This window comes from Amblyomma maculatum, chromosome 4 (assembly GCF_055883805.1).
Source record: "Amblyomma maculatum isolate TAMU_Amacu chromosome 4, ASM5588380v1, whole genome shotgun sequence".
NCBI lineage: Eukaryota > Metazoa > Arthropoda > Arachnida > Ixodida > Ixodidae > Amblyomma > Amblyomma maculatum.
The window spans coordinates 82,866,660-82,881,175 of record NC_139347.1 but is presented as its reverse complement, the minus strand read 5'-3'; the positions used below and the strand labels follow the sequence as shown (position 1 = coordinate 82,881,175).

The 14,516-nt window shown below is 49.3% G+C and overlaps 1 protein-coding gene across 3 annotated transcripts in view; it reads right to left on the bottom strand.

Annotated features, from left to right (window-relative positions):
• LOC146191529 (uncharacterized) overlaps positions 1-14,516 on the bottom strand; it is a 295,812-nt gene that overhangs the window by 96,426 nt on the left and 184,870 nt on the right. The window contains exon 1 of one of the 3 annotated variants that reach the window (XM_084602044.1): positions 6,591-7,261. The exons of the other annotated variants lie outside the window; for them this stretch is intronic. The gene's annotated coding sequence lies outside the window, so the exon portion shown is untranslated. Of the gene's footprint in view, positions 1-6,590; positions 7,262-14,516 lie in introns of those variants that run through there. 3 annotated transcript variants of the gene reach the window in all.

The following is a 14,516-nucleotide window of genomic DNA, read 5'->3' as shown; positions in this document are numbered from 1 at the left end:
TACACATACGCCATGTGGCCAAGTGCGGCCAAGGTCCGCTAGCGTAGCATCGGGCGAATTTACCAGGCGGCGCGACAGATCTCGCAATTTGCTTTCGTATTACTGCACCTAAGTAGACTTAAGTGCACTCTTGGAATTTTGTCACTTCACTCGCTCTTGCACAAAAACCTCGCCATATTACGTAACGATTCATTTCGTTTTCATTTCATTCGGTCATGATGTAAGCCGTGACGAAAGCGACACGAGGTAAGGAAGCAAACAGACAATTACCGCCACAGTCGGCATGGTTGCGACGCCGCCACATCCAGTCCGGGCGATCCGTCAGGATGGCATCATGGGCGTGTCCCAGGAACGACCAACGTGACGTCGCCCCCAACGGCCTCAGTTACCGGAAGTAGTAATTCATTCCAATGGACCATATGTAATTAAAAGGAATGATTCATTAGATGATATCTCACCCCTTGGCCTTTAGCTGCTATCAGTGGTTTTGAAAGACGGGCTTGTCAGTTCGTTATCTCGTTGTACGCCCCCTAATCATAAATAATTGACTGGTGTTACACATATGGACAAATAACAAATAGAAAACAGCCAGATGAGCGCAACTGCGAATCGTCAAAAGCATCATTCTTATGCACTTTTATTTCTGGAATTTGCGACTTACGACGTCTCGATTAAAAAGCTCAATAAAGAATGTCAGTTTCCCGCTCCAGCACCAAAGGCAAAGCTGAACGCGTGCAATGAATTAAAAGAATGCACAGCCAAGTCCATCGCTGCAAAACACTAATCTATGCCCACAATTTCGAGTGTCACACAGCACCCCATAAAATGTCGTTGTTGTGGCGCAATAATCATGGAGTTCTAAAACGCCTTTCGGCGCCTAGTTCGTAGGCATTCAAGAATGGCCAGCGAGCTCAACAATGATGCGCGTATCCTAACAGTAATGAATTTCTGAGAACGCGACTCCAGAATCGGTCATTTCTCTTTCTCTCTCTCTCTCTCTCTCTCTCTCTCTCTCTTTTTGCGTGCCCCAACATAACGAACAGAAACCGAAATGCTCTTCCGCAGATTCGGAATACAAACTGCGTGTTTCGAAAGGCAGCACGCAGGGCAGTTTTCAATGAATGCGTGCCACAGTACAGTGAGGCATACCGTCACGCTTTATCATCAGTACGCAGTTCCGCAGCTTTTACCAACAAAATCATTCAGAAGTGTAGATGCTTTGCCTGGCCTAAGCGAATCACAGACCTCACATAGAAATCTCTTTGCACTTAAAAACTGTCCGTGGCTGGCCGGCGCCCCTAAGCCGTTCAACCTTGAGATCGCCATCTACATGATATCATGCATCCGATTAAGGCTGAGAGTAATAACGATGTATACGATGCTTGCGAAACACAATGCCTTATCCGGTCCCCACGCAAATGATGACATTATACTAAAACTCTACGCGGTGTCTTTGAGACAGACTCGTTGGCGCGGGAGGGTTTCGCAACTTTAGCGCCGCAGTTACAAAACAGAGAGCTTGTTAACAACTCGGCCCGAAGTTTCCGCCTCGCGAGTCCTTTCAATGTGGGTCTCCTCTGATTAGCATACGGCAAACGAACAGAGTTTGCCCCTTAAATTCTCCAACTGAACGTCACCGTCGGTGCAGTTCGCACAGAAGTACAACACGCCACGCGCAATTGCAAAGAGAATTCATTAGCCGTGAGCTCGTTACACTGGCTCATGCTATTCAAACGATGACCCGAACCTGTCCTCGACGTATGGTGAACAAGAAGATAGATGGATGTGTTTGGTTTGCTGCTGTTTCTACCACTTCGCATCGCTCATATCAATCGCCACGACACACGGGCCGCGGTGCGGTCCGTCATCAAAGGGTCACTCATCAATTACTTTTGTTTTTCCTGTCGCACGGCGCCATCCAAAACGAATCTGAAAAATAATACATAGCAGTGAGGATCACTGAAGAACTGTGTTAACGAATTTGACGAAGCTTTTGCTTCATTTTTTTTTTTCGGCGCCCGCCCGCATAAAAGAGCTTCGTAGCGTGCTTCATTTTTATCAGGAACAAAAATTTCGTTATACGAAAACTTTCGCGGCGAATCGTCGCACAGAAAGCTCGTTCAATAGCGGTCAGTGTTTGAAGTCGAGTGCGCACAAAATTGAAAGGAACAAACCAAAGTGGAGCAAGACGCCTCGTTCGCGGGCGCAAGTTCCAGCGAGTTAGCTATTGAACTCGATTCTGAACCAACGCCTTCCTCTCCACACGCTCAGTTGAGCGTGCGCGCAAAAAATACAACGGCTGTCAAAGGGCGCGTTCTGACCGTGCAGAAAACGCCAGATGCTTGACGTAATGGAATTCCACTCGGGATTCAAACATTTAGGGACACTAGGAGCTTCCGAGTTCCCAAAGAAAAAGCTCGGCTCGCAAAGGAAAAGAAGGAAATAATAAGGATGGTAACGGAGCGAGCGGAAGCCTGGGCAAACTCCAAAAAGGCGTACATATGTGCTGCTCGAGGAACTTCGGGAGGAGTAAAAAAAAATAAAATGTAGCAACTGTCGGGCGAGAGACGAACGGCGCGGCGCGCATTCGCGAAGAGGTAATTCCATGAAGCCGGCGCTCCTTTGAACCCCCGCTAAAAGCCCCCGCTGAAACTTCACGAGTTGAAATGCGCCGGCAAAACCGGAAAATAACGGGCCCTGGCCATAATTTTCGCCGTGAGACTTGTGGGCGAGCGGCCGAAGAAGGCAGCAGCCGGAGGAGGAATGCGTCGGAGACGCGGCGGTCGGCAAAGAAATGAAGTTCTTTCCGGGACGTCCGCCCCCTTTATTCAGTTCGCTCGCTCTCGGCGGCGACAACAACGTTTTTCGTCTCATTTAGAAACAACTCGAATTCCTTTTTCGGGACAACCCTTCTCCCGCGCACTCTTTCCCCATCCACCCCCTTTATCCCCATTTTTCTCTTCTCGGCACGCGCTGAAACGCGCGCATGACTCCGTTATTACTTCCTTCGACGCGCCTCTGTTAGGCGAGACCGCGCGATTGACTGACTCGCGAAAAGGCGCGCCGGATTTACGTCGAGAGAAAAAGGAGAGGTGCAAACTTGGCACATTTCTGGAAAGAATGATCGACTAAGTAACTTTGTTCCTTCGCTGTGCAGCAGTTTCCAACAGCGCTTCGAACTTCCCTTTTAATGTCCCTTTTACGACCATAATATGATTTGTTTTTTTCGCTGTTCAGCGAGCGAAGTGTTCAAATTTCTCGGCGGAAGCGCGCAGAGAGGACTCGGCCATTTAAAACTTCACGCGAATGGCGCGTTTGAAGTGGAGCGGCTGCAGGCGCGTACTGTAATGGGCCGCGTCGATGACGTTACTGCATGGCGGCATTCTCTGCATAGCAGGCATTACTCGCTTTGTTGGTTGCCACCGTACCTCGCTCTTCGCCGGATCTTCAATCTGACGCATTACTTCTGGACACACACACACACACACACACACACACACACACACACACACACACACACACACACACACACACACACACACACACACACACACACACACACACACACACACACACACACACACACACACACACACACACACACACACACACACACACACACACACACACACACACACACACACACACACACACACACACACACACACACACACACACACACACACACACACACACACACACACACACACACACACACACACACACACACACACACACACACACACACACACACACACACACACACACACACACACACACACACACACACACACACACACACACACACACACACACACACACACACACACACACACACACACACACACACACACACACACACACACACACACACACACACACACACACACACACACACACACACACACACACACACACACACACACACACACACACACACACACACACACACACACACACACACACACACACACACACACACACACACACACACACACACACACACACACACACACACACACACACACACACACACACACACACACACACACACACACACACACACACACACACACACACACACACACACACACACACACACACACACACACACACACACACACACACACACACACACACACACACACACACACACACACACACACACACACACACACACACACACACACACACACACACACACACACACACACACACACACACACACACACACACACACACACACACACACACACACACACACACACACACACACACACACACACACATATAAAGGATTATCTTTTTTATGCTCTGCACTGAAGGGATGATGGGGGGATATAAAGGATAAGGCGAGAAGAAGGATGAATTAAAGACGAATAACAGAGAGAATAGGCGCAAGCCAGCAATCATAACTCTCGCGAAGGCGTAGTGTGAACGGAACAGTGCCTGAGAGACCTTCAGTGCCGATTATTGGCGCAGCCTTCGTCCCATGACGATGGAGGAGACGACGGGCACTACTCAGTGGGCTTGCCAATGGCAACCGCACGCAAGTCAATCATGCGCGTGCATCGGCGTAATCAGGTACGAGCGGCTTTGCCAGCTTCACCCTTTATTCATGAGCAATAAGTACCTAATCACCCCATTTTTTTTTTTTTTTTTGCGTTGAGAATAGAAAAAGAGTACTGCTGCTAATCTTTATCGCAGTGTAAAGGGCCGTTGTCTCGGCATCCACACGAGATATAATCGTGAAAGGCTTGCCCCCGCAGGCGAGCCGGCGAAGAGAACGAATATGCGAAGAAACAAGATAAACCAAGTGGCTTCTGTAGCAGCCAGAGCGAACTGGAGCGCCAGTAAGGAGAAGGAGGAACTGTTCAAATCGAACGAAGCTGATTTATTTTTGTACGAGGCGAAAAAAGTCGCATGTTTTCTGTGCAACGCATTAGTGAAAAAACTTGCCTTTGGTGACATGGCGAGCATGCTATCTGACCGGAATTACGAGACTATTTTATTCAGTAGCAGGTTGGCCGCAGCTCCTCCCCCCCCCCCCCCCCCTACTCCATCCCTATTCAATTGAAATAGGTATATACCAGAAATGTCTCACGATTTTACAGCTAGGGACCAGTTAGCAGTAGCCGTCTTAACCTTTTTCTTCGCTTCCAAGGTTTATGTAACGAGCTCTCGTCTTCAGATCACTTCGTAATGGCGCAGCAGACAGACGTTTCACGTTGACTGGATTACGTGCAATTGGGGACAAAAATATAGTGGCCTAGACTCTTCTGAGAGCCACGTGAACAACGAAAACATAAATATTATTCGCAACCTCTCGAACATGCAAAACTGTACATACGACTCCAAAACGTCTTGCAGTTTTGCAAGTTCCCGGAATATTATAGAAGGAACAAGGCTACATGTCAATGGCAGGGTTATATGGAGCTACATTATGTGTTTCGGGTATCTCTGCGATTCACGACGAAAAGAGAAAAGCAGCACTACCATCAGAGGCCGATGTGCCCTCTACTCTTCTGCGGCGTCACTGGCATACAGGGTACTAGCATGTCACTTCTGTTAACTACCTTGTTAGACTCGTAGAGAAATTTCATTTTCATCGTACCCAGCTTCAACAGACGATCACGTGAAGGGGACGTTGGAAGTGACAAGCTAAACCTTCAGCACAAGGCTAGTTATTAATAACATAAAGGCGAGTGACTTTACAAGTTGGTATCATCGTCATCATCATCATCAGCCTGACTATACCCACTGCAGGGCAAAGGCCTCTCCCATATTCCTTCAACCCGGTCCTGTGCTAGCTGGAGCCACTTGACCCCTGCGAACTTCCTAACCTCATTCGCTCATCTAACTTTATGTAGCCCCCTGCTACGCTTTCCTTCTCTTGGAATCCAATTGATCACCCCTAGCGACCATCTGTTATCCTCTCTTTACACTACATGTCCTGCCGATGCCCATTTCATCTTCTTCTTGATTTCCACTAGAATGTCAGTAACTTGAGTTATTTCTCTGACCACTCTGCGCACTTCCTATCTGCAGAGTGGGTCAGAAAAATAATGTTCTATGGTATCATAGAACACCTCAATTGCTTTTACTGATCATTTGGGAGAGGGAGAAAGCATGCCACCCATTCATAACACCGACTGTTTATCACACGGTTCACATAGGTAAATGTCGGTCAAAAAAAAAAAAAAAGCGTTCTCGGTTTCTAATTAAAGAAACCTTGATCAACGCAGGACATGTAGTGCGAAGAGAGGATAACCGATGGTCGCTGAGGGTAACAAACTGGATTCCAAGGGAAGGACAGCGTAGCAGGGGGCGACAGAAAGTTAGTTGGTGACGGATGAGGTTAAGAAGTTCGCGGGGGTCAAGTGGATGCAGCTAGCACAGAACCGGGTTAAGTGGAGAAATATGGGAGAGGCCTTCGCCCTGCAGTGGGTATAATCAGGCTGGTGATGATGATGATGACGATCAACGCCAGGAGCAAGGCGGTGGAACAACGTCTAGAAAGGCGGAGCTGAGTGCACCAGAAGGCAAATATCCGGGGACAGTGGCAAGTAGACGAGCCTGTAATCGCTTACCTGGAAGAAGTGTTATCCGCTCAGGAACGCAGACGATGGGTCTCGAGAGCGGCTCCAGTCACTACGCCAATACGGTGCGTCAAGAGAAATGTCCCAGGGAATGAAATCCGCACACAAAGCAGTCAACCGAAAGCGGTGCCACACATCATTTCGCTCGGCCGACCGCGTGCACTGACGCTGCATACAGCGCACGACAAGAGAAGATGGTTTTCGCGAGCCCGACGGGTGTAGGTGTTTGCGCAGCGCTTACTAAGGAGACACAGAGGCTGAGAGAAGGGGAAGAAAAAAAAAGGCACAATTCCCGCAGTCCGCGTCAGGCTCGACAACGGCCGATACAGCAGGCAGGCCGATAAGGGCGTGCCGATTGCGGGCGACCGTTAAACTCGATCGTTTCAGCTGTCCCTGCTGCCTCGCGATCTCTCCGTTTCAAAAAGCGCAGCGGCGGTAGAGGAGTCAAGGCACGGCACGCAAGGAGGCAGAGAAGACGAAGCGAACTTGGGTCCGGAGGAGGCGGAAGAAGATGGAGACGCACGGAGTCCAGAGAGCAGGCTGTTTAAACTGGCGACACATCTTCGGAGGAACGCGCCTCCCACACACTGACTCACGGCGGCCGAACGTATACACTCATAACAATTGACAAGCAGCTAGACGAACGCCCGTCCGTCCTCGGCGGGGCCGGGGCAGCGGCGGTGGGGGGCGCATTCGTCGGACCTGGCGTCCTTATCATCGCGGCCCAGGCCGGCGATAGATAGGGGCGCCGCCACTCGCCTGGGTGAAAGGAGAGCACCACGGAGATCGGATTACCGCGAGAGGCCGCTTCCTCAGGCCACCTCCTTTTTGCATGCTGCCCACTTCTGCGTCCTTTTTTTTTTTTCTTTTATTATGCTTGATTTTTTTTTTTCTCGCAACTTCCATTTCAGCGAGAATGTACGGATAAGGACTTCGGAGTCGGTGGCTCGGGCGGCGCTCGGGTGGATAAGCAGAATGGCAGATCAAGATGCCCGTTCGCGTCCTCGCTGCTGAACAGCTCTCTTCGCGAGAGTCGAAATGGGACCGACTAAATGGCTTGCATTGTCGGTGATGCCCTTTCTCTATGGTCACGAAACTCTCCGTTAAAGGTTCTCCAGTACGCTGCGGCAAATCAGCCCGGTGACGAACTTAGTGCACTGGAACCGCATCGTGCCCCGTCCAGTGTTTACAAGCGGATGAGTCCTAGATTTGCACAAGAACTTGAGTCATCTAGCCCAGTGTAAAGCTTTAAGGATTTTAGAGATGGCGAATGTACGTTCGAGCCGAGTTACAGCAGTGTTTCTTCCTAGGCACCTCGAGCCCCGAATGAAATGCAGGACCTATTAACATATAACTTACATTCAGCACTTTCCGTCTTATTGAATTAAGAATTAGGACATACCGCAATGTTCATCACATTCCCTTCCAGGCAAACATGCCGGTACCGAAGGTTCTATCGCAGAGTGCAAGACTTTTAAATCGGCAGGCTTAGACTAAGCTGTGGTGGTGGTGGCGGGATATGCCTTACATTCATCCCGTCGGCAACTGCTGACGCCATCAACGTCGTTCGCAATATGCAGCCGCTCGCGTATTTCCCTAATCACCCCCTCGCGAATTCAGACTAGTTACTGGTATTTTGATACGACACAGTGACACTCTTTTTTTTTTTTTAATTTGTATTCGCTTGCACAGCGACACCGGTGATATTACCTTTTCACATTTGGTATTCGCTTATACACGGGTAGACTAGTTTGAAATGAATGACAGCTCGAAACAGGACGCGTCACGCCACCAAAAACTGAGGTCACTGCATTGCAGCGCACAGGTTCAAGCCATCTGTGTCCGTTATCCCTCTCGACCCACCACGAATAGCAAGCTCAACAGCCTCGCCGCGAAGGACAAACAACAGCTGGTTCCGGAATGGAGCGATCTCAGCAACAGAACGCTTGCGACGTGGTTGTGCAAAGCTTCGCGATAAACGGTGACAAAGGGAGATTGCAGTCGCGTTAAGAATGCACTTCGACACCGCTTACAGAGAGCTGTTGGCATCGACTTCTTACAGTGTCAGCGTGAAACAGGGCTCCATACAAATGTCATGTACGCGAAGTTAGATACTCCGAGCTCGCGCTTTCAAGTGTATTGCATTCGAATACGAGGTTTAAAAACACTTGCGCAATATTAATGTGGTTTGAGATTCGATGTAGCACGTCGCTTCACCACGACATTCAGTTTTCTCAAGACACCCCACGGTCGCAGTAATGGGGCTTCATTCACCATAACAATAATATACAAGCATTTTGTATATGTAGCGGCGATGTTTGCTGCATTTTAGGGTCCTGTGTGGAGGTGAAACTTCCATGAGCGATTGATCGACAGCTTATATTCATCTTATCATGCAGCCTATACCCGCAGCGGGCGATTACTGAACGTTCTATTCCACGTAAATGTTAATGAATTAGGCCCCTGATTGGGGGATGAAAGCTCTGAGCTGTCCGAATGATCCAATTGTTTACCTAGGGTACAACGGTTCGGAAGCAATGTGAAATCTATGCACCAGACTGACTGAAGCGTATACGTACATACACAATGATTCGCACTTCTGCCTTTTCCTGCGGGCACAACTGACGTGGTTCGTGGCACGACATCACGGAAAAGTCGTGGTAGGGCCATGCTAATGTTTAGACTGTCGCACCTTCCGCAAACCCAACATCAAGTGGAGCTTACTTATTGGTGTCAAGCAATGTCACTGCAGCGGTGACGCGTAAAGCATGCTTGCCGTCTCATTGAGTGTGCTTCATATCGACCAGTCGGTGCTTCAATATAGGCCGATACGACGACGCCATCCTGAATGACACACGGCCGAAAGGTTTAGCTCGAGAAGAAAGCAGGCGCGCTAGCTATGCAGTCGACCTCTCCTCTTGCACGTGTGGCAACCCTGAGATGGGCGGCGAAATACAGGCACCTGAGTAGCTTCATTTACGTGTAAACACGGGCAGACCTCTCGAATGGGACGCGGCACGGCGAGGGCTGAAAGACGAGTTAACAGCGCTCTCCGCACCCGTCGATCCCTGAATCGCGCTCTAACACAAAGGATGACGGTAAAACAAAGGGGAGCACCACGTCAAGACGCGCCCGCGTATACGCGTGTATGTGTGCCTCAACGCAGTGCTCTTGTTAAGGAAACAAATTCGCGGACGCGGGGCTGTCACTAAGCGCCTTCTCGCATGGAACATAAAGCCGAAACAAAGCTGCAAAGGATGCCGTATCGACCTTGCAACAAATCATTAAAAAAATGCTTTTATTGAACTACGCAATGCTACGAAATATGGAAATACTTTAGGCATAGCAAGTTATAAGTAAAACGAAATTTGGGTCGCTATAACGCTCCTAATTTCCACTATAAGCGAGTTTGCGAAGGCAATTGGATTCGCCTTCGATAATTACTGTGTTGTTTTTGCTCTAATAAGTACCGATACTCTAAGAACGGACTTCACGCACGCAAATGAATTTTTCTGGACAGTGACAGCTGAGGACGGTACACAACTGGTTTCGCAATGACCCAAGCTATAAATGGTATTCAAATGAGCCCTTCAACAATTGCACCTGTGTACTGCTACAATAACGTCGCAGTTTACTACCTTGCACCTGTCATGTTGGCAGGTGAGCGCTATGTGCTGGCATACAGTGCCAATAAACCACTTCATCATTGACTGGATGACCACCTTTAATGTGCGTTTCGTTTTGTTATGTGATAGTAGGCGACTATAGGATGTTTTTATACCAGCTTCGTACCGCACGTTGCACATGGCACAAAATAAAGTAGAAGAAGAAAACAGCCATAAAATAAATGAGAATAAACAATAACGGATCAAGTTGAAAAAGAAGGGAGTAAAGGCGAATATGACTGCGTATTCACATGGCGATGAACATTAGAAAAAGAAAACACATGCTTGAGACCAATATTTAAAACATTCATGCTTGCATGACGCAAGTGGGTCCATGCATGTCGTCTCTGCGGAGTACCACGAAAATTGCACTCGATGAGCAGCACTGCACACTTCAATACGGAGCCCCAGTTGGAGCTTGCTCTGCGATGCTAGTGCCCAGTTTGTCCCCTGGCGGAGAGACGCGACCTTGCATGTACGCACGGCTGGCAGAGAAGCCCTCGCGGAGCGCGCACACGTGACAAGAGGCGAATGCAAGCGCAGACAGCGCAAGCAAGGGTATCCCTCTTTTTTTTTTTTTTTTCAGTTTCCTTTTCCAGTTTTTTTTTTTTCGAAGAGTTTGCCACAAGGCATAAGTTGAGAAAGGGGGAATGGGATGCAGGAGATAGAAAGTTAAAGGAAGGAGTGAAGTCCAGTTGCGCTTATGTATTCGAGAAGGTTGGCAGTATAGCGATTGTCCATCGTCCATTTCTCATAATCACTATCGCGATTCCACCGCAGGTCCTTCATGATTATCCGTTGCCTAATGTGAGTCGTTGATGGACACGTCCACAACAAGTGATGCACATCGCAGACGTCAGGTGGAGTGTCACAGTGAGGGCACCTGTCAGTCACTGGTAAATCTTTTTCCCGCCATCGATGTCGAACAGATGGGGTCAGAGCCGCCCCTGCCCGGATCCGGCGCACTGTCACCTCCTCCTGCCGAGTAAGACTACGGGGGAGAGGGTGCGAACACGGAGGAATGAGAGCGCGTGTTCGCTGGCGCAGAACTTGCGAATCGGAAACGTGGGACAGGAACGGATCTGGGGGAAGAGGGGAAGGTGGTGGATCGCCTGATGTGTTTATATGCGTCATAGCATCCGCTTGAATATTATGTGGATCGCGAGCATGGCCGCGAATCCAGTGTATGCGCACAGGACATGGGTACTTTGAACAGAGCAAATATATGGGCTGTGTTATTTGGAATGTGCGTCGAACGGCCTTAAGCTGTTTAAGGGCAGTGAGAGAGTCTGTGTAAAGATGAACTGCATTGAATGTAGGAACTGGTGGAAGGGAATGTATGGCATTGTAAATTGCTTGAAGTTCCAGTGCCAGAGGGGTGCACGTATCCGCGGTATATGTCACGTGAGTGTTGAGATGCGGATGAGAGGGACTATACAAAGAAGTAACTCCTCGCTCTGCAGTATGTGATGCATCGGTATATAATATGCACCCTTCAGGCAGATGTGCAGATGATATCGACGGGGAAGCAGTGGGGCGATTGTCCGTGAGCTGGCACTACGACCATGGAGGTAGTGTCTTTAAATGATGTAGTTGTAAAGACTGTTTGCAAGCTCTGTTTGCCATCCGCTGATCAACGAGTTCAGTGAGCGTATTTAGCTGGGCATACTCCTGAAGTACTGGTATGGGTGTTAGGCGGGGAAGATATGTTATTGCACGCATAGCCTCACGATTGATGGCCTCAAGGGAGTCCCACTGTCTGCGGGTGAGACGTTGAAACTGTGCCTGGTAGATTATACGCGGCTGGAGGACAGAGCGAACAAGCTGGCGGGCCGTGTGAGCACGCACGCCGCCAGAGCGCATAGCTATGCGACGAATGAGACCTAGAGTAGCGTGAGCGGTCTTACGGATGGCTGTCAGCCACGGAGTGCCAGTCCCAGAGGAATGAAGAAGAAGACCAAGAATGCGAACGGTTTGTACCTGAGGAATTGGGGTATTATCTATCATAAAATTTATAGTGGGAGCTTTCCGTAAGCCAGCTTTATTTCCAATGCGAATGAAACAGGATTTTGTATGCGAAAGAGTTAGGCCCAAAGGAGGGAGGCGAAATGTCAATACATCCAGCGCATGCTGGAGGGCCGCCTCATGGACAGACGTATCTGGGTGACAGCACCATAAGGTTATATCATCGGCATACGCAAGCACGCGTATAGAAGGGATGGCCTCTAGGGCTCGAACAAGTGGAATGAAGGCCACATTAAATAATGTAGGGGCGAGAACGGAGCCCTGGGGCACTCCTCTGTTTGAGGGGAAGTGACCAAAGGGCTTTCCATTGGCACGCACACTGAATGTTCTATTTGTTAGAAAGGCCTGAATGGCGAGGAGAAACCTGTGAGGAAGACCAAGAGTTTGTAGGGAGGCAAGAATGGCTGAGTGAAGGATGTTATCATACGCCTTTGTTATATCTGTAGCGATCACAGTTCTAACAAGATGACTGTGCGGAGAGTGGTGAAGCACGTCAGCAGCCAAAGTAGCAAGACCGTCCTCCGTTCCTATTTGCGGGCGGAAGCCAATTTGGGATTCTGGATAACAATCATGGGATTCCAACCACCACGATAAGCGAGTGGCGAGAATGTTTTCGTAAAGCTTGCAGATTGTTGGTGTCAGGGAAATTGGACGAAGGGCCGAGAGAGATACTGGAGGATGACCTGACTTCGGTATTGGAACAACAATAGAATGCTTCCACTCGTCCGGCATGACACCAGAATGCCACACGTCATTGAATGCATCAAGCAGGGCCTGCAAAGCAGTCCCTTCCAAGTTGCGGAATAAGGAGTTAGGTATGCCGTCGTGCCCGGGAGCAGAGTAAGATTTGAGGCGTTCAATGGAGGCCAGCAGCTCTGCCATGGTTAGGTGAGAAGCCCAACGTTGCCTTCCTAGACGCTTTTCATACCGCCTCGCACGCGCGGTAGCCCGGTGAAGAGCGGGGATAGCCGATGGGTCATCGGGGTTACGAGCAGCATAATGATCTGCCTTGCGACGCAGAGCCCAAAGATTCAGGAGGTGGATGTCCGGGTTTGGTTCGTCTTCATTTACAGTGGTGGTAATCGTGTGGGACGCAAGAACAGCAGAGAGAATAGACAATGCTGATGATGAGGTGAAATCAGATAAGCGATTGTCTGCGCGTACAGAGTCCCATGATGTTATTCGTACGCTACGGCGTATTTTACGTATCCGCGAAGGAGTGAGAGAGATAAAGATAGGGCTGTGATCACTACCCCAGGTATCTGGTTCAACAGCCCAACGAGGGCTACCAGGGCCTAACCACCAAGTCAAATCAGGTGAATAAGGCCCACCTCGTGGACGGGTAGATGTATGCGGGTGGTTTAAAAGATGAAAAGAATTATCTGAAAAGCTTCCGTGGATGTGTGCACCCCTGGGAGAATCCGATGGGTAACCCCACGAGGTATGTGCGCCGTTGAAGTCTCCACCGACTAGAATAGAGATACCCGAGTAGGTAGAACGCAGAAAACGAACCCATCCAAGATTAGGAGATGCGAAACCAGGACGGCCATAAAAGGAAACTAGTATAAGTGGCGTGCGTACAGGCTTAACTAGGAGTGCTACCACCTCTTGGCGTGTGTTACACCACCGTGAAAGGTCGATCAGTGTGGGGAACTGAAGTGTGAATATAAATTGCAGATTTACCTGGGCTGAGGGAAGAGGTGATACAACGGCGATCAGGAATGGCAGGTGAATGGTAAGCGCAGAATCCTGAAAGGCGAGGAAGTGAGTTATGCTCTTTAAGTAAGAAGGCCCACACCTTTAGCTTTTTGTCGCGAAGACGGATGTTCACTTCAGAGGCCTTATTCGCAAAGCCTCGACAGTTCCACTGCACCACCAGAGACAGCGCATTATCCATTCCGAGGCCGAAGAGCTTCTACAATGAGGGAGGTCACCTGCTCCATAAGGGCTAATAATTTATCCACTGTTGGGGTATTCGGGGTTAACGTGTTGTCTGCACGTGATTGTGGTTTGATGCGTATTGGAGGTGATTCATCTGAAACCTTATCACGAGGTATTATACTTCTTCGACAGGGGTGAGAGCGACGCTGTTCTCGGAGCTTGGTGAGTTCGTCTAGACGTTGGCGAGCCTCTGGCAATGGCATTGTCTAAAACAGCGTCTTCATCTGCGGCATCCACATGTGATTGGTGCACTGACCGTTTTGGTGTACCATTTGATCCACGAGGG